The 18652-nt window shown below is 40.0% G+C and overlaps 1 protein-coding gene across 2 annotated transcripts in view; it reads left to right on the top strand.

Annotated features, from left to right (window-relative positions):
- Positions 1 to 18652, top strand: part of CAP2 (cyclase associated actin cytoskeleton regulatory protein 2) — a 128183-nt gene that overhangs the window by 49446 nt on the left and 60085 nt on the right. The window lies entirely within an intron of this gene.

Below are 18652 nucleotides of genomic sequence, written 5' to 3'. Positions count from 1 at the left end.
ACCACGGTTCTTAGATTCTCTATTACAAAGGTTTTCAAATTTTTCAACCTTGATCTATACGAAAAAGTGTATTTTATTTCACCATCCAATTGCACAGAACAACAGTTGTAATGTGCATTTCATTATGATATATTTCAAATAGTCCATTCTATTGCTCTGTTCTTTACTTCTTTTTCAAAGATTGTTACCCACTGAATTGATTTCATGATGTGCTAATGAGTCATCCCATCTTGCACCTTGCAAGCACCCCTCTCATCTTACAGACATATTACAGTGATCCTGATATAGAACAACTTGTGAAATATGTGCAGAACATCTCATGCTTTTCTTTTCTCCCCTTGTTGTAATTTATGAAAATGATCTTTGGGCAAAAGATTGTTCTAATCCTTACAGTATTGTTGTTAAGAATTCTAGTGACACAGAAGAGCAAATACTGTACAATCCCACTTATGTGAAGGATCTAAAGTAGTCATATTCGCAGAGACAGAAAGTAGAATGGTGATTACCAGGAGCTGTGGGGAGAAATAGATTGTTGTTGAATGCATAGACGATTTCCCTTTTGCAAGATGAGAAAGTTCTGGAGATCTGTTTCATAACAGTGTGCATATACTGAACACTGCTGAACTGTGCACTTAAAAAAAGGCATATGTAGGAAGCCTTTTTGGGTATTACAGACCAGGTGCTGCCAAACTATGGCCCATGGCTCAGATGCCTGCTTTTTTGAATTAAATGTTATTAGAACCTGAAAAAAAAAGAACTCTAGTGACAATTTATCAAGCCCATCTTTTCCCAGTTGATAGAAGGAGTCTCACATAAAAAATGGCCAAGAAACCCCTTTTCTATATGTGTAGAATTTTGGTGCATTCAACTCTTCACTGGGTCCAGGGAAAATAGGATATTTCTAATTTCCAAGCATGAAAAATGAAGTTCAGTGATACATTTTAATGCCCTGGCCATGGGATCTAGACCTGGGCCCATTATTTTACTCACCATCCAAAGTTCTCTTCATGGACGCTACACATAAAAAGAGCCTCAATGCATAGTCATTTATAAGAGTTATGTGGCAAAATAAAACTGTAGAAAATGTTTATAGTTAATAGGGAGAGGTGAAACAAGTGCTGTTGGCATGGAGACATCTCCCGTCACCTGGGAGAGATGTGGAAGATGATCTTTAATCATCTCTACCGTTCGTTGTTGTTCAGTTGCTCAGTTGTTTCTTACTCTTTGCGGTTCCATCCACTGCGGCATGCCAAGCTTCCCCGTCCTTCACTATCTGCCGGAGTTTGCTCCAATTCATGTCCATTGAGTTGATGATGCCATCCAACCATCTCACCCTCTGTCACCCCCTTCTCCTCCTACCATCAATCTTTCCCAGCATCAGGGCCTTTTCTAATGAGTTGGCCCTTCGCATCAGGTGGCCAAAGTATTGGAGCTGCTGTATCAGTTCTTCCAATGAATGTTCAGGGTTGATTTCCTTTAGGATTGATTGGTTTGATCTTGCAGTCCAAGGGTCTCTCAACAGGTCTCCAGCCCCACAATTCGAAAGCATCAATTCTTCAGCTCAGCCTTCTTTATGGTCTAACTCTTACATCCGTACATGACTACTGGAAAAACCATAGCTTTGATTATATGGATCTTTGTCAGCAAAGTGATGTCTCTGCTTTTGAATATGCTGTCTAGGTTTGTCATAGCTTTTCTTCCAAGAAGCAAGCGTCTTCTAATTTGTTGGCTGCAGTCACCATCTGCAGTGATTTTGGAGCCCAAGAAAATAAAATCTGTCACTGCTTCCACTTTTCCCCCTTCTATTTGCCATGAGGTGATAGGACTGGATGCCATGACCTTTTTTTCTTAATGTTGAGTTTCATGCCAGCTTTTTTTACTCTCCTCTTTCACCCCTATCAAGAGGCTATTTAGTTCCTCTTCACTTTCTAAGTTAAATAAGCAGGAAAGAAACAATATACAGTCTCATCATACTCCTTTCCCATTTGAACCAGTCCATTGTTCCATGTTCAGTTCTAACTGTTGCTTCTTGACCCACATATGTGTTTCTCAGGAGGCAGGTAAGGGGGTCTGGTATTCCCATCTTTTTAAGAATTTTCCACAGTTTGTTGTGATCCACACAGTCAAAGGCTTTAGCAGAGTCAATGAAGCAGAAGTAGATGTTCTTCTGTAATTCCCTTGTTTTCTCTATGATCCAACGAATGTTGGCAGTTTGATCTCTCATCTCTACCATGAGTGACCCCAAAACTTTGGCCACAGCTGAAAATGTAACTTCTGCTAGCCCAGTGCCTCGAAAGTCCTGCATGGGCACCACTCAGAAGGAAGGCTTGTCACAGGGGTTTTGGGGAGGTCTTCTACCTGCGCCCCCCACCTTAGTTTCGAACAGAAGGACAGCACCTTTGTGGTAAAGGACCATATCTGCTGTGCTGTAACTACAGCAGGGAGTGCCTTCCCACCTACAGACACTTCCATATTTTCTTCAACACGTCTTATGCTGCTGAGGACCTGACAATGAAACTGTGTGTGAGTGTGTGTTTGCATGAAATTAGTGTGTACCAGTACACAGTGGAGGAAATTAACCCTAAGTTTCCAGCTAAAGGGAAGATGATTTATGGCCATTGACTGGCCTGTTGATTTTATTCTATTAAAAAGACTAGGAAATCTGAGTTTTTTTAATCCTCCATAAGTAAGAAAGAGTTTCTTCCACCTGCCCTCTCTTTTTCTGTCTTTATTTGACTTGCATTTTAAAAGGAAATATTGGTCACAGCACTGCTTACAATACCTAGGACATGTAAGCAACCTAGATTTCCATTGGCAGATGAATGGATAAGAAAGTTGTGGTACAAATACACAGTGGAATATTACTCAGCTGTTAAAAAGAGCACATTTGAATCAGTTCTAATGAGGTGGATGAAACTGGAGCCTATTATACAGAGTGAAGTAAGTCAGAAAGAAAAACACCAATACAGTATATTAATGCATATATATGGAATTTAGAAAGATGGTAACGATGACCCTATATGCGAGACAGGAAAAGAGACACAGATATAAAGAAGAGACTTTTGGACTCTGTGGGAGAAGGTGAGGGTGGGATGATTTGAGAGAATAGCATTGAAACATGTATAGTACCACATGTGAAATAGATGATCAGTCCAAGTTCTGTGCATGAAACGGAACCCAAAGCTGGTGCACTGAGACAATCCAGAGGGATGGGATGGGAAGAGAGGTGGGAGAGGGGTACAGAATGGGGGACACATGTACACCTGTGGCTGATTCATGTCAGTGTATGGCAAAAACCACCACAATATTGTAATGTAATTAGCCTCCAAATTAAAATAAATAAATTAGTTTAAAAAAATAAATAAATGAAATTTGGGACTTCCCTGATGGCCTCGTGGTTAAGAGTCCACCTTGCTATGCAGGGGCCACAGGTTCAATCCCTGATTGGGGAACTCAAGTCCCACATGCTGTGCAATTACTGAGCCCATGTACTCAGGAGCCCGCACTCACCACAGCTAGAAAATCTGTGCCCCTCAATGAAATATCCCACATGATGCAACAAAGATCCTGTGTACTGCAACTAAGACTTGAGGCAGCCAAATAAATAAATAATTATTAAAAAAAAAATAAAAAAGAGGAGATAGTGCCTTCCTGTGCACTGAACAGGGATCTAAAACTAATTTTTTGTCCTTTTATTGTTTAAAGAGTCTGAGAAATTAGAAGAGAAAGAAGGATAAGAGGCCCCTTCTGTCCATTCCTCCATCTAGTGATATGCATGGCCCAGCAGAGTGCTCTGCCAGAGCACTCACTCAGTAAGGATTTTCTAAGCTGTGGGGCAGAGTAATCCAATTTGTTGATAATTTATTAATCTTAAACCAACCAAAAAAGCCTAGTAGTTAACCTTAGGACTTGAGCTAATTACTTAGGTACATTGAGAGATTCTGATTATTTATGGGTTTATGCCCATAGGTTTGAGATTTAGAAAAAAACATACTAATTTGTGAGGGTGGTCAAGGGTAGAATCTTTGGACTTGGGCCTACCTGGATTTGAATCCCAGATCTTATACTCTTTAGCTTTGTGAATCCAAATGCAAGAAAAACAAAAAGGATCATCTTTTATCTTTTTTCTGGATGGCTACTGGCAAATTAATCTGGTAAAGTCCACAAGAAACTCCCACTGAACTGAGCCACTCTAACCAAACCAACTTGTCAAGTTACCCACTTAAGAAAGCAGTTAAATTCTCTTAGCCCGTGTTTCCTTATTTTTAATAGGGATAATAGTTCTTATCTCATAGAGTTATTGTGAGGATTGAATGAGAAAAAATATGCAAGGATCAAGTGATTGAATAGGAGACTTTAGTACTAGTTAGGTTAGTCCAACTGCTTTAAGCAGAAGTCCCTAATTCTCATTTTTCTTGCTTACCTGAGGTCTGCTGTGGTGTTTTTGATTGACAGTCTTCCATATGGTCATTCAGGGAGCAAGCATCTTCCATCTTTTAGCCCCTTCCTGACTCCAAGTCCTTAGCCACTGACTTGGGAAAGACAATGCAGGATCATTCCTGGAAAGCTTTTATGGGTTAGACCTGGAAGTGGCATATGTCACATCTGCCTTCATTCAGTCTCCTGGACACTTGTAGTTGCAAGGGTGGCTGGGAAGTTTAATCAGCCTGTATGCCAGGAAGGAGGAATTCATGGATTTGGTGAGCATTTAACCAGTCTGCCAGAGTGGGTAAGTTGGCTTGACTAAAATGAGGTCTGTCTCAGTGGAAATATCTTTCTAAACTCTCAAGTGGTTTTTCTGGGCTAATCCCTCAGGAGGCATCCAGAGAAAGACAAGAAAACTTTCAAATCTAACCACTGAATTTGTTTTCACTGTGCTTGAGTATAGAGAGATCTGGAGATGTAAATACATGTATATAGAGATCTCAGTGTTTCTTTTAATTAGAGTGAGTTCATCCCCCCCCTTTTTTTTTGCCTCTGTAATGTTTGCCACAAGGTGTCAAATTATTGTCCAATATTTTAAAATGCCAAGCAAAGTAGTTATGTGACTTTGATCTCAGAACATGGCTTGAGTAAATTAGGTGGGGCTAGTGGCAGGTCTGGAAATTGTAAAGAAAAGCAAACGAATGAACAAAGACAAACTCCCAAGTGTTCCTTAAGTCCCTGCCCAGAAAATGTCACAGCATAGCTCAGGCACGATTGCTGAATCTTGAAAGATTTGGCCACAATGAGTGCTGCCAAGTTCTATTGTTAGGGGGCATATGACAGGTAACATAATGCAATAGAGCGATTCTGGCCCTAATACAAAGTGAAATGCCTACTTTAAAATATTGCCTTAAAGCTTTCTGTCTTCATGTAAAGGTATCAAGAAAATATTCTGTTGAGTAACTGCTGTTATTTATATGTGTTGAACAAGTCTTTTTAATGGTTTTTTAAATATGTAATTCTACATTTATCTGGAAAACAGGAAAATAAAACTACAAGAGAAATAAAAGGTAATAAGTTTTCATCTTTTGTGTCATGGTCATTTATGTTTTTATTTGACAGTGTATTTCCCAGTGTTCAGAGTTTCAAAAAGGAGTAGCATCTTAGAACCTAATCAGTGACTCACTTTATGGCCTTTTCCAAATTAACTCTATAGTCTCACTTCATAAATATGCAGAAGTTTGGACTCATTGATATTGCTAAATGGGTGGTTCTCTTCACTATCAACTCAAAAGCACTCAAAAGCAATGCATGCTTTGAATTTCTGAAGAGATAGGCTTAAACCTAACTGAAATGTCTGCCCAAGTACAATCTATGATGAGCAGGTAAAAACAGGTTACAAACAGAGACCTACAGGATTGAATCTTTTGTAACCAGCAGCTGTCTGAATAGCATTTTGTGTTGTATTTGGAGAAGTGAGGCAAAAAGAAGGCTTTGCTTTTCACATGAGCCTTTCCAGGGCCAGAAAATTGCCTTGGTAATTACACCCGGGCTCCATGTGTAGGCTGGATGTTGATGCTGGTTCATGAAGAATGAAGCACCCGGGAAGGAAGGAGAGGAAGAGGTTTGTGTGATATCATCAGGGTCTGCTTGAGTTGACAGCTTGAAACTACCCAGTCGGGGCTGAATCCCAACAGGAAAGCGAATCATTAGTTTATCAGGATGCAGAGAGGAGGATAATCAGAAAGGAGGGTAATGCTGTCATTCTTCTGCCCAGACTGTTTGCTTTAGCAACATAAAGCTGTGAATGAGCCTGTGAGCTGTGACCGTGGGTTAGTAGCTTTATAGGTATTTAGAAACTCAGGACTATGGAGGCAGAAGGGATTTGCTAAGATCCTGTCCTGTTGGACATCACTCATGGTGACTATTTTTTTTTTTTAATCTGATAAGGCACATTAGCTCATTTCTCTTTGTGTAAGACATGAATTAGATAATGAATGGCTGCCCAAAGGAAGTGAGGTGGTTATCACACACAGGGGATTTGGGGGATTACGCAAGGGGGTAAAGGTTAATAAAGGAGGATAATATCCTTTGTTTTATCCACTATTTCATACTAAGTTTGTTACAATTCCAGACTGCCTCAATGGCAAATTCTGCATGAAGGTTAGGGCTATGTATATGGCTAGGGAATTTTTCATCCTCCCTTTAGTCAAGTTTTGGGATCACATTGCATTTTTCATAACATGATTATCAACTATTTTTCATTCTCCACTGTGAAGCTTCCTATCTGTTTGCTAGACCCCATAAATCTGATATTTCAAAATTGGTAGGGTTACACAAGTTTTTCTCTTACAGCTTGATTCAAAAATTAATTTTAAAAGAGGTTATTGACGTTGTTCAACAAATCTTTTTAAAAGCCAAACGTGTTTTAGCCTTTGGATTTGCTACTTATTCATCATTTCAGCAGCCTTAACATGAGTCCTCTCTGCAAGACGTAGCTTCTGTCATCTGTACAAAGCTGTATATGCGAAAATAGCAGACGGGGAGAAGGTAATTCCAGCTGGCATTCCAGTCTGGATCCGCTGTCATAAATTACTTAGCAGAGGGCATAGTCCGTTACTTTTTATGGTCATGTTCTATATTTGTATGTGCTGTGGGTTGGATCACATGACAAAACCATCATTTGATATTAGTGTTTATGTGCACCAGCCAGTGAGGGCTGGATTAAGCTACACTGTGCAGCACTTTTAATTTGTATACTTAGCTCTTAATTGAAAATGCAGACACTTCCCTAAGTACTAAAATTACAAATAACTCAGAATAAATTTTACATAATTATTTTTGGGAGAAGACAAACTGCTGTATAGTCTCACTAATTGAAATGCACTCTGCCTTCCAGAGATTTTAAAACATAAATTTTGAACATGAACAGGCCAACATTGCCAGAATAATAAAGACCCATATTCACCACTTAATATCTTCTAACCCCTCTCCTAAGCTGAACAAGAGAGCGTCTTACTGATGGCAATTTTTTTTAGTGAAGATGCATTTCCCAAACTAATGGAGAGAAGAAAACACACACATGCTTTCCCCCTTCTGTTTCCCACATTGCTTCCCCCCAACTGCAGCTGAAAATTGAGGTTCCTGGCAGCAATCACCTAGAGAATGTACTTCTTCCTGGACGATTACATCTTTTCATAAACTGAACAGGAAAAAAGAATGTTCTTGTCAGGTTTTTGGTAGATTAACTGCTGCCAGGATTAGTGTTTCTATATCTGGAATCACTTATTAGGTAAATTTGCCTGTTAAGTAGTTACTTCAGATCTTTGTTAAACCCTGTTTACCTTACATATTCCAGTGCTCTTTAATTTCCTCCACTCTATTAATTTATTTCTCGGGGCTTTTTTTTTTTTTTAACCAAACATTTGCTGGATCCCCTGCTATATAGCAGTCACAACATTTGGCATTTCTGCATCTATCATTAGCTCATTTGTAGGAGAAAATACTTTGGAAAAATAAGGTCTGGGTGATGTTATTTATCATGATTCTATATTTCTGTACTTTGCACTTATCTTTGTAATTACTGCCCTCATTGCCACCATGACCACTATTTGAACTTTCCCACCCACTCTCCTCTATTAAGGAACACATTCAACATGCCTTCTGATGGTCTCTTTATAGCTTTGAACTTCCCAGCACCTTTATAGTAGTTTCTGCCAACACAGAAGTAACTTGTGTACATGTCGTTTTAGAAACATCACACCGTTACTTTTTGTGCATGTTTTCCATTCCCTCCACAAGGTTCTAAGAGCTTCAGGGAGCTCAAGAGTTGATGTGTCTTTGCTTTTATGACATGTTGTGGTCTTAACGATATTTTATTTGATGTCAAGTTTGGTTAAAAAAGACCAGCTCTAGCTTCTGACACTTTGGATTGGTTTGAGGAATAAAAGCTAGGTTAATAGATTTCAGTAGTAGAGGAAGGGAATGGAAGAACAGAGTGAAATGACATTTTTATTTAATGGTACTGTTACCTTACAAAAAAGAACTTGATATTTGGAGATTTATATGGTATGGGTTGAGATATCAATTGAGAGTATAACTGCTAAAATGTAAACTGTGCATCAGCCACATCAGATTCGCCTTGAAAAAGTATTCTTCAGGGGAATTTGGAAAAGGAAAAGTTAGAGGAAGAACAAGGGGCCCGGGGTTAGGAAGGCATTTCATTTCAAGGATGCTGTTTCACTGCTGCACGCTTTCACAAAACGAGTGCCTCTGAGGCTCCCACCGAATGTTTTGTTTCTGGATGTTCAGAGCGAATGACAAGGAATGAGCACGGCCAGATTTGGGTGACAGATGTAGCTCAAGCATTCAGTGATGATAGAATATAGGTTCTGAGAAGTGTGCTGATTCAATTCACATGGGCTGTGGAGATCCAGCTGGCCTGGTATTTAAATGCTGTTGAAAAATATTCCAATTAGATTTCCCTATATAGAGTTTTCATGTAAATTGTGAAGAGTGGTACTTTCTTGAGGCGGTGACATTGTTGTGAGCGTCCAGCATCAGTCCTCTAAAACTGGTGATTTCACAGTGAGAACCAAAGTGACTGCAGTGCAGAAGAACTTCAGGCTTGATCCCATCTTCGTCCATCTGGATTCTCTATATAGGATAATGGGCAGTGCCTCACCCAAATTGGATTTCAGTGGTTCAAACAACAGGAGTTCCATCATTTTCTTTGGCTGGATAGCTTACGGTTGAATGTGTTGAGTATTCCTTTTGGAAAGTCATAAATTGGAATAGGAACAAGGATATAATTTGAAACTTCACATGTTACCAACCTGACAGCAAAGGAGCACAGAGAGGGCAAACTACACATAATAAAAACCAAGCTACAGCTAAAACATTATCATTATTTAAAACGGGGGGATGTAGCTCCACGTCCTATAAAGAGGTTATAAATATATTGTTAACTTTGAGTCCCTAATGAATTTTAGAGCTTCCCTGATGGCTCAGTGATAAAGAATACACCTGCAATGCAGGAGACGCAGGAGATATGGGTTCGATCCTTCCCAAGTCAGGAAGATCCCCTGGAGAAGGAAACGGCAACCCACTCTTAATATTCTTGCCTGGAAATCCCATGGATAGAGGAGCCTGGCAGGCTACAGTCCATGGGTTGCAAAAGAGTTGGACATGACTGTGCAGCTGAGCAAAAACTACAAATGAATTTTAACAGCATATGCCAGTCATTAAAATATATATATATATATATAATATATACATATATTATATATATATATATCATAGCTTACCTATCTGAAATTGATAATGGCTATAGTAAATAGTCATCAATAAAAATTTTACTTGACATTTTTAGAATTTGAAGGATCTTTTTGTAGAGATATACTGGATAATTCATTATCATTAAAATATGTTTTGTGGGAAAATGAGAACTCTTGCCTTTCCTTTTTCTCTTTTGACAGGATTCCTCTGGTCTGGGATAGAGACATTCAGAATCATTCTGTAATTCTCTAATACTGTACCTGAGACTGAATCATCTTTTTTTGAAAATGTTGTTCAGTTGCTAAGTCATGTCAGACTCTTTGCAACCCCATAGACTGTAGCCCACCAGGCTCCTCTGTCCATGGGATTTCCCAGGCAAGAATACCAGAGTGAGTTGCCATTTCCTTTCCCAGGGGATCTTCCTGGATCAGGGATTGAACCTGCGTCTCCTCCATTGGCAGGCAGATTCGTTACTGCTGAGCCACCAGGGAAGCCCAAGCAACCAAATAGTCACAGCATTCAGTGATCTGTGTTTGAAACAGGACTTTTGTTTCTGATCGTTCCAGTCAACTTTCCTTTGTTGATATCTGGAGATGTATTTGATATGGATTGGAGTACCCTCTTGGTTGAGTCACAGAAGAGCAAAGGAAAAGAGAGCCGAGAAGGATCAGCATATCTCCTTTTTTATGTCAGTCAGGAGGGAGAGAAGAGGTTGTCAGCCAGGCACGTGGACTTTTTAGCACATGACTCCCCTGAACCACTCCGTGCTTATTTTCTTCTTCGTGTTTTTGTCCATCATTTGTAGCCCCAAGGCCTGGAAAGTTTAGAAGTTCAGTTCAGTCGCTCAGTCGTGTCCAACTCTTTGTGACCCCATGAACTGCAGCATGCCAGGCCTCCCTGTCCATCACCAACTCCTGGAGTCCACCCAAACCCATGTCCATTGAGTCGGTGATGCCATCTAACTGTCATCCTCTGTCATCCCCTTCTCCTCCTACCCTCAATCTTTCCCAGCATCAGGGTCTTTTCAAATGAGTCAGCTCTTTGCATCAGGTGGCCAAAATACTGGAGTTTCAGCTTCAACATCAGTCCTTCCAATGAACACCCAGGATTGATCTCCTTTAGGATGGACTGGTTGGATCTCCTTGCAGTCCAAGGGACTCTCAAGAGTCTTCTCCAACACCACAGTTCAAAAGCATCAATTCTTTGGCACTCAGCTTTCTTTATAGTCCAAGTCTCACATCCATACATGACCACTGGAAAAACCAGTGTTAGAAAGTAGGTGTTAATTATTAAGAAGGCAGCAGTAAAGGAGTGAAACTGTGAAATACAGGGCCGTCTGTAGTGTTACAACATGTTGTGAAACCACCTTCATTTCCTTTGACTTGTTATTAATATCTTTATTTCCAGTCAGGTTACCCTAAACTTCGTTGTTTTCCCTAGATTGATTGACTCATCATGTTCTTAGGTTGCCCCTGGCACCACAACAGTTTGTTGACTTAGGTTGTGAGTAATGCCTTCAATGACTGCCAGTCAGTACCAGGGAGGGATTAATATAATAGAATGTGATTATTCAGTACTGGGTGAGTGATGAACACCCAGCCCTGTGTCCAGTGGCGATAGTAGGTGCTCAGTAAGAGACTGAGTGGGTTAACCATCTAAAGCCAACAGAACCCTAGACATTCAAGATGATTAAGACCTTCTCCCCAGATCACTTATTAAATGAATATCTGGGAACCTTCTTTTATCTTTGTGTTTGTGGAAACAAACAGTACATGGAAAATCAACCCCAGTTGCTTTTTAAATGAGAGAATCTCAGTGCGATTGGAAGAGGAGAATCTTCTTTCTGTACTTATTGGATAGATATTCTCTGGCAAAAAGTAGATTCATACTCAACAAGACCATGGGAAGACCTTAGCATAATCATCTCCTGTCCTATAAAATAAGTATTATTATTTCCATATAGATAAGGAATAAAGCACAGAGAGATTACTTGTCTGGTATCCCTCAGTAAAGCAAAAAAAAAAATTGAACACCAGGTTTTTCTAATTCTATTTATGAATGTATCACCTCAGTCTGTCTTTCGTTTGGCTTTTTGGTTCCTTTTAATTTTCTTTAAAATGCTAATTAAATTGTGTTCTTCCTACCTGAACATCAAGATAATTGGCTTATAAGATCTCCCAATGTGTGAGTGTCACCACAAATTTCACGCCTGATCTTTTTTTTTTGCTCTGAAAGGTTTTATGTGGTTTTAATCTTGTTTGGTTTTTTTCCTATGTGGAACATTTATTTCACTAATAGTGGGACTTCAAGATAGATTTAGCTCATTTAAAAAGAGTACATTTGCTGGAATTTCCATGACCTTCTCATTTTCTTGACCTCAAAGAGGATGAACATCATTCCGTTTTGTCCCTGATTTTTTTTTTTGTTTTTAAAAAAGTGAATTTAAGAAATTCTAACGGTAATAAACACTATGCTCAAATGACTTACATTACTTCACACCCTCCTCAGTTCTATGTGGAAGCATTTTTTCTGCTTTTCCCATAGAACATAATTAAATATTCACATGTTCTCATATCAAGCAAATTTTAATAGATACTATAATTTTAAGGGACATATACTGTATCCAATAATTATATATGACACTATTTAATTGGGCATTCTTCTGTTTTTGAGTTACTTTTGGTTGATCATAGATTCTTATGATCCATATCTTAACTTTTTATTCTATTCTCCAATAAATGTTAGCCCATACATATAAAACATTTTTTGTATTTATAAAGCAGAATGAGTAGAGAAGATCATCAAATAATAATCAGTCTTTATGAAGAACAAACACCCTCCAATGTCCTCAGCTAAGCTTAGGGAGAAATCCTGAAGAGTTAGGATTGAAAGGATTGTTTCAAGAGGTGAAATTCTAAAAGAAATTTAACCCACAGGGGTTGGGTCATGGCTTGCCTCTTTTATTGATACTGTTTATAAGAAAAAATTTTTACCCATATAATATTGCTTAAATAGAATTAAGTTGATATTGTTTTCATAATATTTATGAGTATTGTTGGGCTTCCCTAGTGGATCAGTGGTAAAGAATCCATCTGCCAATGTAGGAGACATGGGTTCGATCCCTGGGTTGTGAAGATTCCCCGGAGAAAGAAATGGCAACCCACTCCAGTATTCTTGCCTAGGAAATCCTAAGAACCTGGTGGGCTATAGTACATGGGGTCTCAAAAGAGCTGGACATGACTTAACAACTAAACAACAACATGAATGCTATGAGTATATGTTTATTAAATATGACTTTGTCTCCCATATGTGATAGATATTGGTGCGAGACCTATTTCTATTGAAAAGAAAATATTTTGAGTTCTGCCATTCAGGTTGTCTCACATACAAGTTATTGAAATTTTCATTTTTGTTTCTCTTCTTTGTTCAGCTTTATTTCTGTTCTTTATTCAGGCATGTCTTGAGCAGAGTTTGATATGCAATTACTAGCTTTATTTCTTCTTGCAGTTTCCTCACTGTTATCGTATATATTTTTTATGTTGCTTGGGACATAAATATTTACTATTTTAGATATGTTGTGTCTTTTGCAATTCTATAATGATCCTTCATGGAGTTTTATTCAGGATACTGTTTTTAATCTGATAGCATGATAAGTTTTCTTATTTATTTGACCTCCTTCTAATTTCTTTGGAAACTTATCTAATCAGTCTTTCCCTTCTTTCTCTCCCTACTGACTCCTTCTGTTTAATCTGCAAACCAAATCAAGTTTCTCTCTCCTTTAAAAAAATAAAAGCAGCTTCCTTGACCACCTGCACCATCTCTTTCCTCCCTTTGCTAGCAAATGTCTTAGGAAGACTCTGTCCTCCCTCTCTGTCACTTCTCTGTCACTGTTCAGTCTCCTGTCATCTGTCCTCTCCTTATCATTTTACCAGAAAAGCCTTTCTCGTTGGTGTGGTATCTTCCTAATTGTCCTCATTCCATTCACCGTCTTTAAAGAATTTTTATCAATGACCGTCCCTCTCCTCAAAAGTTTTTCCTTCCCTTGGGAGTGAACTTTATTCTTTCTTAGTTGTCTGTTTCATTTAATTTCTTTGTCTGACTTCTCTTCCTTCCTCTGCCCTTTAAATGTATATATTCCTTCAAAATTTCATTCTTTGTCAGCCAAAGAGGATTTTCTTGAGTATAGTCTGCCCCTGGTCCATTTCAGCCACGTCCCTGATAGTATCTGTCACCCCTGCACTAGTGGTGCCCTGTCCATCTCCAGACTCCAGGCCTTCCTCCTTAATCCTGGGTCTGGATTAACCCTGCATGAGCTGCAAATGCACTTTTTTCAGAGCCACACACAGAAACTGTGTTCTCCCTTCTGGTTCTTTGTCTCAGGTGTTGGAACTCCAAACACTCTGCCCCATCACCTGACTTCTTTTCCTTCACCCCCTCATGTCTAACCCTGAGTCCTGACAACACTCTGACCACAAGAATCTATGGGATCTAAAACCTTTGCTCCATTCCCAGGGCCCTAGTGCAGGAAAAAAAGAGGGGAGGGGGATGAGAAAGAGGGAAGGAAGTAAAAAAGAAAGAAGAGAGAGAAGAAAGGAGAGGAGGGGGAAGAAGGAATAAAGGACGGTGAGAAAAAGAAAAAAAGTTGAAAAGAGAAAATAGAAGAGAGAAAGAAGGGGGAAGATAGAAAAAGATCACTTGCTTTTTAAGTTTTTTAATTAAAATATTACAAGCATGCCTTTTAAAAAACTAAAAAGAAGATGTAAGAAGAAAAAAAATGCCACCACTCACTGACAAACATTATTAGTTTAGCCCCTTAAAACTGATTTCTCTGCCTCAAAACTTCTCCTCCAACCTGTTCCCCATTCTCTCATCATAGGTACTGTTACAAAACAAAGTGAACAAATAGAAAACAAAATTAGTCTGAAATCCTGCCATTGTTTCCCATGACCTGTGCAATCAAGCCTCTAGGCTCCGTAGGATGGCATTCAAGGCACTTTGCAGTCCTCTCCCCAAAACTCCTCTCCCCAACAAATCCAATATCCCAGTCACACTGGAGGACCAAATTCTGGGAAAAGGAATGATGGACCTGAAATGTCCTCTTCCTCATCCATACCTTTGTCATTATAATAGATATATCATATTCCATAATTTGATTAGCTGTGCTTGAAAACACCAAGAGCTGCTTTCTTCAAGAGTTTGAGGTCTCATGAGGGCAAAAGATCAATCTAAAGGGGGTACATTGTAATCTCGGCTCAGCTGATGGGCGCTCGTAGGTGGCAATCTTGAACACTGCCTGAAGGTTGGAGAAGTTGGAGACAGAGTCACAGAGAAGGGGCCTCTCAAACCAAGTCTTGCAAGATAAGTAGGATTCAAGTCTGTGAAATTGCATCTAACACAGGAAGAAGCCCAGGTATCTCTGCTCTTGTCTCTAAGTGGGTTAAATCTTAGACAGCCCTCTCCCATCCTACCTATCATAATCGACATGGTGCTAAATGTGTTTTATTTAAACAACAGATTGTTGAGTTTTATTTTTTAATTCAGTCAATAACTTCTTCTTTTGTTTTAATAATAAGCAAGTTTAGTCTGTTCACATTTATTCTTTGATGCATTATTTGTCCTTTAGTCCAAGTAATTTTACCTTTAGTGTAGACATTTGCTGAATTTTTTTTTCATTTCAGTGTTTTCTGTGGTGGATTTTAAACTCTTTTATTTCTTTTTAAGCTAGGCCAAAAGGTAAGCTTAAGTGGTCTACTTCTTAACACTTTTAACATTAATGTATAAAAGCATTTTAATTGCTCCTATTTATTTTTATTATTAACTAGATAAACTTTCATCCCCTTTCAGGAAATAAAAGGAGTCTTTCATTTCCCTCATTCAAATGTGTTTGTATGAATAGTCCCAGGTCCACGGGGCTTTTGCTCATTCCTTTTGAAGTTGCAAAACTATTACATAGAGCTCAGTCTGTTAACTGGGGATTTTGACTTATTTATTCTTTATGAAATTCATCATACGTATTTGTTGTATCTTTTTAAAATTTATTTAAATATGTATTTATTTATTTTTAGCTGCATCGGGTCTTTGTTGCAGCACGTGGGTCTTCACTGTGGTGTGGGTCTTCTCTCTAGTTGTGGCTCATGGGTTCCAGAGCACATGGGCTCTGTTGTTGCAACATGCAGGCTCTCTAGTTGTGGCACATGTGCTTAGTTGGGGAATCCTAGTTCCCTGACCAGGGAGTGAACCTGCGTCCCTGAATTGGAAGGCAGATTCCTAACCACTGGACCACCAGAAAAGTCCCCATTTTTATATCCTGTTGTTTCTCTTTTTCAGATCATTTTATTGGCAGGGGGGTTACTATCCCCCAGGAGAAAAATCTGCGTACCCCAGGGTACACAGCATACAGCTCTTTTATTTAATTCTTCCTTTCCCTCCTTTGTTTGTTTTCCAGTTCTTATAGACAATTCTGTGAGAATCTTTGTGGCTTCCTAAGATGTCATGTGTATACATGTCAGTGTAAAGGACTTAGCTGGTATGCAAGTGGCCACACTCCAGGGAGACATAACCAACAGTTGACTCGCCCTATTGGGTGCAGATAAGGTGATGACAAAGCATCCAGTTTAACTGGAATTCATTATTACAATGGGATGAGATGGGCTTGGGCACCTGGGCCAGAGAACCAAATACTAGCCCATAAAGGGAAGGTGTGAAAGGATGGAAATTCAAAGCTGCATGGAGCCCCAGGACCCCTCAAAGTAACATTCTCAGATATCCAGCCTCCATCGCTGGACCACAGAGTCCTTAGAGAGGCTAGCCTTATAGACAGTTTAGAGATCTTTTTCTGGGATTGCCAGCAGTATTGTTTTCACATCAGGAACGACCAGCTCCTTAAGAAAAGTGGACTATCCTAATAAATTATATATGAGAGGAGCCTGAGTAAAACCAGAAGAGCACACCCTAGAAAGAGCCCCATAAGTGCTCTGCTGTGTCTCTCCTGTATGTCTCCCAGACACATGCAGGCCACTTCTGTTTGGAGTTATGGAAGTCCAGTGGGAAGACGAGTCCAGCGAGCATAGTGGGAAACTCAGAACCATTCCCACGCCTATGTCCGTGGAAGCACGTTGTCTGCTAGTCTGAATTGAGAACCATTTTCGCAGACCAAAATTGAAGGTGATTGATTCCATTTGTTTTCCTTCCAGAACGCTCCCCTGACAGTGAGTATGTTTGTGGGTCGGGAAAGGTAGAAAAGATTCTACCTTCTGTACCACTTTCCATGAGTCTGCTTCTGTGTATTCGATACTTGACGCCCCTCCCCTTAGGCAAGCCCTTGTAATGAGCTCCCCTGTCATGAATTGTTGGAACCCACAGCCTGGCTCAAATGACCAAGGGGTGCTTCTTTGTCAGACACGCTGTGCATCTGGCAGCATCGACAGGGGTAACCTGATAGGGCTCACGATTTTAATTTTAACCAAAAATACATCTGCTGGGTTCTTTTCAACTGACAGGATAAATATCGTATTTCTTTACCAGTTTGTAAACACCTTGCTTTTCATCTCCATCTAACATGTTTCCCTGGTGTTTTACAAATAGAAAAATCAAGTTGGAGCCATATGGGACTGAGCATACGTGTTGTGAGTGTCGGTCAAGTGTGGGGGTAGCTTTATGTGGAATTGGGTGCAGTGTGAGCCACTCATGTGCACCTGACCAAGAGGAGTGATGTAACAGCACCATAGAATTGTCTGAGCGAAAATGAGTCTCTCAGTCGTGTCTGACTCTTTGCGACCCCAAGGACTGTCCTCCACCAGGCTCCTCTGCCCATGGGATTCTCCAGGCAAGAATACTGGAGTGGGTTGCCGTTTCCTCCTCCAGGTGATCTTCCCAACCCAGGGAAGAATTGTCTAAGAAAACCCCATAGACAGTGTGGTGTTGGGACCACCAGCAGCTGCCTGTGGACAGCTGGCGTTGTCCCTGTTACAGATGAAGGATGGAGCGTGTTATTCTTAGGGTCCACATCTCGTTGTTTCTTTGAACCCAAACTGTTCTTAACTGAAGGTGATTTTCTTTCACTGCCTTTGAAAATCATCCTTTATGATATTCTACTGTGAAGATTCTTCTGAATGAATCTAAAATATGTGTGCTGTGCTCAGTCATATCCAGTTCTTTGCGACCCCGTGGACTGTGGCCCACCAGGCTTCTCTGTCCATGGGATTCTCTAGGCAAGAATACTGGAGTGGGTTGCCATGCCCTCCTCCAAGGGATCTTCCAATCCAGGGATCAAACCTGTGTCTTCTGCATCTCCTGTGCAGCAGATAGATTCTTTACCTCTGAGCCACCAAGGAAGCCCCTGAATGCAAAATGCAAGGCATGAATGCTGTTTTTGATTTCTCTGTTCACAATGAGACAGCCGATAAGGAAAGACAGTACTTATTTTGTGAAGTCGGGAAAATAATTTGACATGAGTAAAATGGCATATAGAAATAATAAACAGATTTCCCAGTTCTGAGCCTGCCCTCCCCCCGCAATCCTAACATAAATGGCATAAGTACTGATGGCATTTTGTGTGAATATTTATGAGGGACCTTTTAATTCAAGAATCTCAAAATTCTTTTATCGCCTATTAATTTTCATAGTGTCACGCTAGAGCACAAGGGTAGTAATGTTATACTCCATCTACAGATGGAGAGATCAAAGCTCACAGATGTTCATTTTCAGAACTTGCCAGAGACCCAGAGTGATCACCTGGGCTCTTCCCAGCCCAGAGCACAAGCCTCTGGTTCCCACCCAGCTTTGCCCCACCAGACTTGGTAGCCCGGGGTACTCTGACCCGATACAAGGCTGGTTCTGTGAATCAGGTCTAGGATTAGCCTTGGGATCCCGTGGGCATGCCGGATTCGGACCTCACCTTCTCAGCATCCTTTTCCTGCAGGACAAGCTCCTCCCTCCCCTCCATTCCTTC

This window comes from Giraffa tippelskirchi, chromosome 8 (assembly GCF_054371585.1).
Source record: "Giraffa tippelskirchi isolate mGirTip1 chromosome 8, T2T-mGirTip1v1.2.pri, whole genome shotgun sequence".
Classification (NCBI taxonomy): domain Eukaryota; kingdom Metazoa; phylum Chordata; class Mammalia; order Artiodactyla; family Giraffidae; genus Giraffa; species Giraffa tippelskirchi.
The sequence above is the reverse complement of the archived record's forward strand: the minus strand, read 5'-3'. Positions and strand labels throughout refer to the sequence as shown.